This window comes from Herpailurus yagouaroundi, unplaced genomic scaffold (assembly GCF_014898765.1).
Source record: "Herpailurus yagouaroundi ecotype Mexico unplaced genomic scaffold, PumYag 182, whole genome shotgun sequence".
NCBI classification, from domain to species: domain Eukaryota; kingdom Metazoa; phylum Chordata; class Mammalia; order Carnivora; family Felidae; genus Herpailurus; species Herpailurus yagouaroundi.
The window spans coordinates 27,348,280-27,360,872 of NW_024412413.1; positions in this window are offsets into that span (position 1 = coordinate 27,348,280).

Genomic DNA, 12,593 nt, shown 5'->3' on the forward strand with positions numbered 1-12,593 from the left:
ATCCTTCCTCATTTACCACCTTCCTCTTGTCCCTCCCCACCTCGGCCCCACTGATCTCTCCAAACAGTGTCCCCTCGTCTGGCCAGTCACCATCGTTTTCATTTTCACTCTCTGTACACTGATCATTTTTATAAACTATCTCATCATGCTACTGTCTCACTCAGAAACCGGCACCGCTTACAGGATGAGCCAAATGTTTCTACAGTAAATTCCTCATCAAGCTCCAACCTGCCTTTGAACCTCATCTTCTCTTAACTGGCTTTTACCCTCACTTCACAGCCTGTTCTTTCCACTTTTTCTAGAGCACACCTACTTTGTCCTGCCTCATTTATTTTCATGTTTTAAGATTACAACTTGCTTTAGATCTTTGCTTAACTGGTTGGTATTTCTAATTCAGTTGTAACTCCTAGAAAGCAGTCTTAGATGTTTTTGTTGTCCCCAACCCCATGCTTATCACAATTCTAGACACCTAGAAGTGTTTTGTAAATACTGAATTTTTTATTATTAATTCATTAATTAGTTAATGGACTGCTTTGTCCTGGTTGTGCTTCTAGTGGATGAGACATACAGTTAAGACAAATAAGATGTATAGTTGGTGAGATGGCGACAACTACTTTGAAAAGAATTAAGTAGAGGCGCCTGGGTGGCGCAGTCGGTTAAGCGTCCGACTTCAGCCAGGTCACGATCTCGCGGTCCGTGAGTTCGAGCCCCGCGTCGGGCTCTGGGCTGATGGCTCAGAGCCTGGAGCCTGCTTCCCATTCTGTGTCTCCCTCTCTCTCTGCCCCTTCCCCGTTCATGCTCTGTCTCTCTCTGTCCCCAAAATAAATAAACGTTGAAAAAAAAATTAAAAAAAAAAAAAAAGAAAAAAAAAGAAAAGAATTAAGTAGAGGACGAAGGAGAGTGTAGATGTAAATAGAATAGTAAAGAAAGGCTCCCAGGGGAATAACAGTTGGGCCAAGACATCATAGTGGTGGATCTGAGTTCTGTAAGGCACACATTTAATCATTAAAAAATAAAATCCTGGGGCACCTGGGTGGCTCAGTCAGTTGAGCGTCCAACTTCGGCTCAGGTCATGAGGCCTGTGAGTTTGAGCCCGCGTCGGGTTCTGTGCTGACAGCTCAGAGCCTGGAGCCTGCTTTAGATTCTGTGTCTCCCTCTCTCCCTGCACCTCCCCCACTCACGCTCTGTCTCTCTCTTTCCTTCAAAAATAAAATAAACATTAAAAAATTTTTTTTAAATAAAATCCTTTTCAGGTCACAGCATAGTTGGAATGGCATATATCATGGTGTCACTAAAGACCCAGAATACAATTAAAATGATATTTTTAAGTACAAAGTTATGTTGTACTAAGGGAGGATAAAGCCACCCATTTCATTCCCCCCACTGAAACTAGATACAATACAGGAAAAAGAAAGACAGAAGTGGCTTTGCGACACAGTTTGTTCAGAATAGATACAGTGAACAAAGTAGGAAAATAGTAAAGACAACCCTTAAGTGAAAATTAAATGGTATGCAATACCAAATATTAGATTTGTCCCTTGAACCCTTGTGGAGGACCAGAGCAGCTGGGCTGGAGCTGAATCCAGTAGGGTCCAGCCCAGGATGGGCCTGGGGGGCTGGAAGAGGGAGGTTATCTGGGGTGTGAGAGGATTTATGGGACCAAAGACCATCAGAGAGGGTTATTCCTTTAGCAGGCAGAAGCAGCTACTTGCAGACCGCCAGAGCACTTTCAGAGGTCCGGTTGCATTTTCACATGAAGCATCACTTCAATTTGGAATGCTCAACACTGACTGACAGCAGAAACCTTAAAAAATTTATTCTCTTTCACCTGTTAATTTCATAGCTAGGAATCTAGCCTAAGGAAGTCTTCAGAGATGCAAATGTAGGGTTATGTGCTGGATGTTCAGGTCAGCATTATCCACACAATAGTATTTGTGCATTCATAAAAAATGCTTTAAAAGTGGCATAGAAAAATACACCCACCATGTTGAGCAAAATTTTATTTTATTTTTAAATGTATGTATGTATGTATGTATTTGTATATATTTATTTTGAGAGAGAGGAGAGAGAGAGTGTGTGCCCAAGTGGGGAAGGAAAAGAGAGAGAGGGAGAGAGAATCCCAGGAAGGCTCCACACTGTTAGCGAGGAGCTCGATACAGGGCTTGAACTCATGAACCGTGAGATCATGACCTGAACCAAAGTTGGATGCTTAACTAACTGAGCCACCCAGGCGCCCCACTGAGCAAAATTTTAAGAAGCAAAATTCCATACTGCATATAAGTATTGTTCTAAATGTGTAAAAATAAAATATTTATTTACCAAACATTTATTAGCATATAGATGTTTCAGACACTGTGGCAGGTGCTGAGAGATAAATTTCTATGTGTATATGTATGTATGTGTGTGTTCATAGAAAAAAGACTAGAAAGAAGTACTCCCAAATATTAACAAGTGTTCTAAGTAATTGTTTTACTGTAATTTTAACTTTATTCTCTGTCTTTCCTCTAATTTCCAATGGTTAAGCTTCCGACTTTGGCTCAGGTCATGATCTCACAGTTCAAGAGTTTGAGCTCCTTCTTGGGCTTTGCACTGACAGCTCAGAGCCTGGGACCTGTTCCAGATTCAGTGTCTCCCTCTCTCTGCCCCTCCCCCACTTGTGCTCTCTCTCTCTCAAAAATAAATGACTATTAAAAATTTTTTTTCTTTTAAATCCTGAGGCACAATTAACTTTGTAAAGTTATGAAGTAACGAATAAAATTCATTAAGACGTGTTTTCCTCTTTTGAATTGTAAGGTATAAAGCAGCATACCATAGGTAGCATTTCTCTGCAAGCAGTTCATTAAAGACCAGCAGAGCACTCCCTCTTACCCCCAACGAGTGACTAAATGTTTCTCCTTTCTGGAAGAAGCTAGCATAAACCAGTGGAGCAGGTTTGTGGCAGTGAGGCGCAGCGCAGGCAAGCAGATTTGAATCTGGGATTAGCACGCTTGCAACTGGACAAATGGGCCACTTGAGTGGCCTCACCTATGCCTGCCTGGGAAACAGTCTGTGGTTCTCAGTCATAGGAGGACACAGAATCTGACACCCTCCAGGGTGGAAACAAAGCAGTGCATGGGAGAAAAAAAGATGCTTTTGTGTCAAATGAGGTTTCTAGGCAACAACTCATTTATCTACTTCAATGTCCCTAATCATTCAGCATTGCTGACCTTTAGAACCTGTCTGATAAGCTCATCAGATTTCCGCAATGAAAGAGCTGACATATGCAGATGAGACAGATCAACATTTGGCTCCTGCCTTACTTTCCAGCCTCAGAGGCCATTCCTTTGTTTCTGTCCGACCAAATGATTGTCTTGCTGTCCTTCAACTTTCCTATCTTCATGATCTGCCCATACTGGTCACTGTGCCTGGAATCCCTTGTCTGGACCTGACTGACAGTCTCTTCAAGATTTAGTTCAAGTTTCAGTTCCCTTGGGACTCTTCTTGCACCACCATCCTAACTCCCTTCCCTCCCCATCCATCCATCCATCCATCCATCCACCTAACAAGTATTCTTAAATGCCTACTATGAGCTAGCACCGAGACAGACATGGTCATTGTCATCATAACCTAAAAGGAAGACAGTTGAACAAATAATTATAGTTTTATTTTTCTCCATAATATTTATAATGACCTGAGATTCAATTATATATACATATATATTTATCATCTACCTCTGATAGGAAACTATAATAAACTCTAGGAGGACAGGAGCTTTATCTTGTTTGCCACTGTGCCTAAAAAAGTGCCTGTCGTTTTGTAGATACTTGATTAATATTTGATAACTGACTAAGCTGGAATTATGTATGGTCCCGTTTAAAACAAATAAGGATGTGAATTTCTGATGTGTTTAAAAAGACACATTAACCGCCCCCCCCCCCCTTCAGGCATCTTTCAAATGATAAGTGATTAAATACTAAAACCCAATATGGTACAATGTGGAGACAATGATTATGCCTCACTCCTGACTTCAGTTAGAATGTCTGAGGGATTCGGTCAAGATGACACCAAAGAATTTTGTAATAGAAACTTGAGTACTTTGCAGTTTTTGATTAATTTTGTGATTCTCCTGGCAATTTCAGGGAAAGGCTTGTTGGAGCCTGATCATGTGATAAAAATAGAGGACACAAAATAGAAGAGATTTGGTCAGCAAGGAATAGCCACGATAATAGTCAACTTGTGTGAAAAAGGAACATTCTATACAGTAGTGTCTGCCATGCATTATAATTCTGTTCAAAAACAAAAAACAAATGACCGTTCTAATACTGCTCAATATCACTTCCCCTGGTGGACCCCTTCTGAACTGGAGGCCTGAGTTGGACCTTGGTGTGCTGGAGCTTGGTTTATTGGCGGGAAAGAGCAAGTGTCCCAGAGCGGGGAAGGGGGGAGGTGCGGCAGCATTGTGCTTCAAGGTGGGGTGAATTGTAATCCATGGAAACTGGGCCAGAGGCAGAGACGGAGGCTTGAGGGGAGGCCTAGAGCTGCTGTCCCAAGGCACCGCAGACTGGATGGCTTAAACAACAGAAATGTAGTATCTCATGGTTCTAAGAGTTTAGAAGTCTGAGATCAATGTGTCATCAGGGGTAGTTCCATTTGAGGGATGTCACTGAGAATCAGTTCCATGCCTTTTTTAGCTTCTGGTACCCTCAGGTATTCCTTGGCTTGTAGATGGCATCATCCTGGAGTCTTCATACTGACTTACCTCTGTGTCTATCTCTGTGTCTAAATTTGCCATTTTTATAAGGATACCAGTGGATCAGGGCCCACTCTAATGACCTCATTTTGACTTGATTATCTGCAAGGATCCTATTTTCTTTCTTTCTTTTTTTTTTTAAGTTTATTTATTTATTTTGAGAGAGAGAGAGAAAGAAAGAAAGGCAGGGAGGAGCAGAGAGAGAGAGAGAATCCCAAGCAGGCTCCTTTCTGTCGGCACAGAACCTGATGTGGGGCTTGATCCTGAGAACCATTAGATCGTGACCTGAGCCCACACCAAGAGTCAGATGCTTAACTGACTGAGCCATCCAGGTTCCCTAAAGATCCTATTTTCTAAATAAGGTCACATTCATAGGAGTTGGGTATCTTTTGGGGGCACAGAATTCAAACCCACAACAGAGAGAGAATGAGAAAGGGAAAAGTGGAGGCGTGGAGGGTAGCCTGGAGAATTTCTAGAGTAGCTGGAATATAGCATAGCATTAGGCTTTTTATAAGCCCTAGGCAGCTTCGGCCAGCATTGGAGGAGAGCAGGGGAGCTGCTTAGCTTGGACACATGCCAACAATGAAACTGAAAAAATCCCCTTGAAGTGGCTGGAACTTCTTGGAAAGAGACATTACATAGCCACAATAGTGCTTTATGTCTGAAAAAAAAAAATTGGATGTCAGATCTGGGGCAAATCATCAGGGGTAATTTGGTGGCTTGGGAAGTATATTGATTCACAGTGGGTAACATACCACTTCTCTAGTACTGACTGTGTGATCTTGCTTCACCTCTCGGGTCCTCAGTTTCCTTATCTGTAAAATGAGGCCAGTGAGCTCAAACTCACAGGGTATTTGTGATGATTACATGAGATTAGGTATGAAAAGCCAACTGCTCTCAGAAGGTACTTAACAAAATCAGTTCCCCATTTTGCCTTCCTGAAAAAATCCAGAGACAGCTTCTATTTAAGAAACTAGTTTCTTGGGGTGCCTGGGGGGCTCAGTTGGCTAAACGTCCGATTTCAACTCAGGTCATGACCTCACGGTTAGTGAGTTCAAGCCCCGTGTTGGACTCTGTGCTGACAGTTCAGAGCCTGGAGTCTGCTTTGGATTCTGTGTCTTTCTGCCTCTCCCTTATGCTCTGTCACTCTCTCTCCCAAAAATAAATAAACATTAAAAAAAAAAAAAAAACAGAAACAAAAGAAACTAGTTTCTTGTTTTCACTATGTCAGAGTAAAAAACCTTTTAGGAAGATATGGTAATAGATATCTAAATACCTTCTAGTTGGTTACATTCACTGCCGTATTCGGGGCTTAAAGAAAGTGAGAAGCTTGAAATGTGGCTAGAACCATCCTACAGTACTCTAATCATTAGGCTAGGAGGCCCAGAGGATGGGATTACAGAGACCTTCCTGGTCGGTTTCTATTTTCAGATGAAGCCTTTGAATAATCCAACATGCAGTAGAAAAATCTCTGCCATGTCCATAGCCCAGGAATCAGTAAACTGAAAAATCTCCGTCAAAGTTTATGATCATCAAGAATATGACTATAGGGGTGCCTGGGTGGCTCAGTTGGTTCAGCGTCCGACTTCAGCTCAGGTCATGATCTCGTGGTCCATGAGTCTGAGTCCTGTGTCGGGCTCTGTGCTGATGGCTCAGAGCCTGGAGCCTGCTTTGGATTCTGTGTCTCCCTCTCTCCCTGCCCCTCCCCCACTTGCACTCTGTCTATCTCTCTCTCTCTCTCAAAAATAAATAAACATTAAAAAAAAAGCCTTCAAACCTTAAATATTTTTTTATGTAATTCACAATATAGAATGTACATTCATTTGTCTAGTTTTGTAGACCTCAAAACTAAGGATTTCTCTCGGTATGGGTCATCTGATTCAAGTTTTACTTCATCCTTTTTGCACAAACTGTTTCCATAAGGCATTATTTATATTTCCTAATTTTGAGGGTGGAATCTTCGTAGATTTTTCTCTCCCCAAACTTTTAGAGTTTACCAACTCACATCTAATCTGAGAATATTTTTAACGATGGATTTTATCACCTTTTCCCAATACATTCAGCATAATTTTTATGAAAATAACTCATTTTGCATTCCTATTTTTATCAGCAATATTTAGTTAAAATACAAAATTATAGTAGCAAATACATTGGACATAAACGGGAGCAAGAACAAGGTCAACTAAGTCTTGGAAAGCACACAGCTGAGCTCAAAGGAGTAGAAGCATTCAGACAAACGGAGGTCCTTCCAACTGTACTCCTTCAGTGGGTCTATGGTGAAACATCAGTGTATTTTAGAGAGGAAACTACAGCCTGTTTTAATCTGACAAGTCGGTTAAGTAAAGATGGGTTGAAGTGTTTCACTGCATAAGGTGATAATGGGAACCATAGTGGTTCAACTGTTAACAGATTTCTACATCTCTCCGGGCATTACTTTTATATCTAAACATCTCTCATTTTATTCCTAATTCAACTTATGTGTTCAACAATCTTACATTTATGACGTGGTTTTTTCCTGTTGGGAAAAAGTATGGTCCTTGCTTAAGGTCTGCTCCTTGCTCTTGGGGAACTTATAGTCTAGTAGGGTAACCAGGTTAGTAAATGGGCAATTACCAAGCAGCTGGTTAGCACAAGGGATAAACAAGCCAAGAGGGCAACATCCCACATTCCATACTGCAAGTCTTCTGTGCATTTTAGTGGAAGTCAGCAGAAGCATGGGTTCGATGATTAACAAGCATCTGTAGGGCACTTGCAGAGTGCCAAATGCTTCTTTAGGTAGCAGGGTTACAAAGATGAGTAATTTCCAATCCTATACTTGAGAAATCCATACAATGTAGTGAGTGCGGTCTTTTGGATGGGCACTGGGTCTTCAGTGAGCATCAGTGAGAGATGGTGGGGAAAGGGAAGCTTCCTGCAAGAGGTGAGGCTCTGCTAGGCTGGAAGTGCCCTGAGGGCAGGGCCTGAATTGTCTGGTGCTTTGCTTTTGCTGCCCCGCCCCTTCCCGGGACAGTGCCTTGTTCACATTGTGAGCCCAATCAGCTTTATAATGAATGAATGAACTACAGGATGACAAGGAGTAACCAGGGGCCAGGCCCTGTATGAGATCCTGGGAATGCAAAGATGAGTGAGATTCAGCCTTTTCCCTGGTGTAGGAGATTATAATAAAGTCTCATTTCTGGCTGAATCCTGATAACATGCTAGGCAGGGTAAATGAAACCATCTGCAAACATAGGCATGCCTTTCTAATAAATGGTGCTTCACACTGGACCATTTACTGGTTAGGGCAAATTCTTGTCAAACATACTCTCTTGAGCTTATTCCATGGAGGACAGTAGATGGTTAGGGAGCAGGAGATTGATCAAGGCCAGCTCCAGCTGTGGTATTAAAAAGACATCACTCGGACTGACTTGAATCATGGTTGTGTCAGGAAACCATCAGTGCTCAACCACAGAGTGTGGATAATACAGCTGGCCAGCAGGCCACTGGGGATAGCAAGCAGTTTCATCTGAGGATCCCACAAGTGCTTTTTCAAATATTGACTAGCCTTTGGAACTTTTCTCTGCACTACCCCCACCTCTAACCAGCAGAGATGTGGCAAGTAGTAACTCTCATAACAATATCAAATACTATCCAGGTTTGGAGTTGTTGGCTGGTGGTTTGCTCCAGGTAACCTGCAATTTCAAGCTGGTCTCTAGGAACAAAAGTTTGAATGAGGTCCCTCAACTGCCTCTGCTCTAAGTCTGCTCAAACCCTAGATTCCTGAACCATCGAAGGCAGCTGACGTTGGTAGAGAAGCTAGTAGAACAGGGGACACCAGGCAAGATAAGAGGCATGGATGTGAGATTGATGTCAATTTACTATGTCTAAGTGCTACAATCAGCAAGACAGGAAACCTCTCCAATATTATGAAAAGACAATCTGGGGTGGAGGGAGGTATGGACTTTGTCTCAGGGCATACAGCAAGTTAGGGGCAGAAGTGCTACTCTCTTTGAATATAAGCAAGTCAGATTGCATGTCTGTCCCAGAAGGAGAAAGGCCATTCCCTTTTCTAATTTGGACATCTTCACATCTTTGCTATTTCTTCTTAAGAATGTGCCTCCTTTTGGGGTGCCTGGTTGGCTCTGTCATTAAGCGTCTGACTTTGGCCCACTTCATGATCTTATGGTTCATGGGTTCAAGCCCTGCATCGGGCTCCGTGCTGACAGCTCAGAGCCTGGAACCTGTTTCAGATTCTGTGTCTCCCTCTCTCTATGCCCCTCCCCTGCTTGTGCTCTTTTTTTCTCAAAAGTAAATAAAAAATTAAAAAAAAAAAAGAAGAATGTGCCTTATTTTGGGGTGAATGGGTGACTCAGTCAGTTGAGCATCTAACTTCAGCTCAGGTCCTTGCCCCGTGGTTCATGGGTTCGAGCCCCATGTGGGGCTCTATGCTGGCAGCTCAGAGTCTGGAGCCTGCTCCAGATTCTGTGTCTCCCTTTCTCTCTGCCCCACCCCCACTTGCACTCTGTCTCTCAAGAATAAATAAACATTAAAAATATTTAAAAAAGAAAAAAAGAATGTGCCTCATTTTTCCTTCCCAGATAACAAACAACCCTTTCCAAATTCTCATTGCCATATTTATTCTTGAGAATCCACACATCAGACCCAAGTGGAATTACAGATCTAATATCCTATTCATGCTCTCTACATGCCCTCAACCCTCCCCAGCTGGAGGGTCACATTCCTTTTCAGAAATAGCATCAAAGAGTTGGGGGTAGAGAGCAGGAGTGTAACTAGAAGTTGGGGACCTCTAAGCAATGACTAATGCAACAGACAGGCTTCTCTTTGTCCATTGTTAACTGATAATGAATAGATCTCCAACCTCCTATTTCTTCTACCTCTGGAGAAAGAAGGAGGCAGTGGGTAGGGAAAATTTCTTTCACTTTGACTCTGCCTTTGAGTTATTGCCTTTTTTCCTCCAGCTTTTTGAGGTATAAGTGACAAATTAAATATAAGATAAAGTGTTCATTGTGAAGATTTGACATATGTATGCCTTATGAAAGAATTCTTATTTTTTTAAGCTTAATTGTTTTTTTTAGTTTATATATTTATTTTGAGAGAGAGAGAGAGAGAGAGAGAACCAGCAGAAGAGGGGCAGAGAGAGAGGGGAACAGAGGATCCGAAGCAGGATCTGTGCTGACAGCCCCTCATGGGGCTCAAACTCACTAATGGCAAGATCATGTCCTGAGCTAAAGTCAGATGCTCAACTGGCTGAGCCATCCAGGCGCCCTGGGATTCCTCTTATTTAGTTAATTAACACATCTATAGCCTCACATATTTATCTTGTCTTTCTTCTTTCTTCTTTATCTGTAGGAACGTTTTGGGTTATTGCCTTTTCCCCTTTCCTCCACAAGTCACCAAGACCAGTCAGGAATTTTTAGCAAGTTGGAACTGCTTGCAGATCAGTTTTTGGCTCTGATGAGTGTTCTAAGAAATATTTTAACTATCTGCATTATAGGACCATATCCTCCAGTTCTGTATCTTATACTACTTCTGTCTCAGGCACCACATAGCCATTTGCAATCATGGGCATGTTGACTTTATGATACAGGTTTTAGTTTCCTCATCTGCAAGATGAAGGTGTTCTCTGGGTCATATACTTCTTGAAAGTATGTATTTTGTTGTATAGTGTTTTTGTTTTTTTTCTTTGTTTTACAAAATTTGAATTCATGTCAGCCATTTAAAATTTGCCTAAGCAACCATAAAACGATCTGATTTTAAAAATGAGCAAAAGGCTTGAATAGATGTTTCTCTAAAGAAGAAATCATTAGAGGAATGCAAATCAAACCCACTGCGAGATACCACCTCATACTCATTTAAGGTGGCTACTGTCTAAAGAAAAGAAAATAACAGGTGTTGATACGGATGTAGAGAATTTGGAACCCTTGCACACTGTTGGTGGGAGTGTAAACTGGTGTAGCCACTATGGAAAACAGGATGGTATTCCTCAAAAAACCAAAACTAGAACTAGCATATGATCCAGTAATTCCATTTCTGGGTGTAAACCCAAAAGAATTAAAAGCAAAGTCTTGATGAGGTATTTGTACACCCATGTTCATGGCAATGTTATTCACTCTAGTTAAAAGGAGAAAGCAATCCAAGGGTCCACTGGTAGATGAATGGATAAAGAATTGTGGTATACACATACATGGAATATCGTTCAACTTTAAAAAAGAAGGAAATTCTGACACACACTACACTATGGATGAGCCTAGAGGATATCACATTAGGTGAAATAAACCAGTTGCAAAATGAAAATATTGTATGATTCCACGTATATGAGATACCTAGAGCTGTCAAATTCATAGATACAGAAAGTGGACTGGTGGGTGCCAGGGGCTAAGGGAAGTGGGGGGAATGGTGAATTGTTTCATGAGTACAGAGTTTCAGCTTTACAAGACGAAAAAACTTTTGCACACTGGTTGCACAACACGAATGTACTACAACTTGAATATTTAAAAATGCTTAAGGGGCGCCTGGGTGGCGCAGTCGGTTGAGCGTCCGACTTCAGCCTGGTCACGATCTCGCGGTCCGGGAGTTCGAGCCCCGCGTCAGGCTCTGGGCTGATGGCTCGGAGCCTGGAGCCTGTTTCCGATTCTGTGTCTCCCTCTCTCTCTGCCCCTCCCCTGTTCATGCTCTGTCTCTCTCTGTCCCAAAAATAAATAAACGTTGAAAAAAAAATTAAAAAAAAAATAAATAAAAATGCTTACGATAATACATTTTATGGTATGTGTATTTTACCATAATTAAAAAAAATTGAGAGATGACTCATGAAAATCTGAATAGTCATCTTTTTTTGGGGAGAGAAATAACAGAAGATTAGGCACCTTGGGCCTTAGATACCAACTGGCAACAGCCAGCTTGAGCTGACATGGTGCTCTGCTCTTCAGATGCACCTCTTTGCTACTCTCCTTAGGCCCCCACATGCTGTCTTCTTTCAATTAAGTAATCTGGCCACTAGAGGCCTTTGGATTTGTCACCCGTGGACTAAACTATCTCTATGGTCCTTTCTAGCACTAATATGTATGATTCTAGATCATAGTCATTAGGAACACTCTGTAAGTAAACGCGGTGAGTGAAAATGCAGGCAAAGTGCCATTCAAGTTACCTTCTTGGCATCTCTTCTCTCAGGTCCTGGGGAAGGTTAACACCCACGCCCATAATGGGCAGTAAAAACATTTAGCTAGTAACATTTGTTTAGTTGCTCCTTGACCTTTGGATAACCCCAGTCCCTGGTGGGGGTTTCTGCTCCAAGTCTAAGCCTCTAGTGTGACTCAGGGTGCTGTGGCTTGCTGATACCTTGATCCAGGGGAGACTGTTGTCACCAAGATAGACGAAATCCTTAAATATTATAAAATGGATGCCCCTAATGGCATGAGAAAATGATGAGAGAAATAACCTAGACGGAATATTTTCTTCTAGAAAAAGAAGATGATTTAAAAATGTCTGAAGGAAGCAAAGAAAAAATAGATCTGTTCCTTAAACAGCCCTCCTAGTTCAATATCAGTATGCTGTGTATGTAGTGTGTGACACCATGATATGCAACTCTATTTTTGATCCTGGGAAAAAACAACTTTATTATTGGAAGTCTGGAGTAAAGTAATTTTGGAAGTTGCCCCCATCCCTTTATGTGGAGAAAAATAAGATCAGCTCAAATAAAATATCAGACGGTTCTACTTTAGGAAGATTATCCCTGCCTTGGTCCCTCACTTGTTCATTCATCCATTTATTCTACCAATATTTGTTCAGCATCTACTTGTGCCAGTCCCTGGCTAATAAGCAAGACAGTTAACATTCCTGCCCTTGTGCAATTTTGATAGTGGGGAAA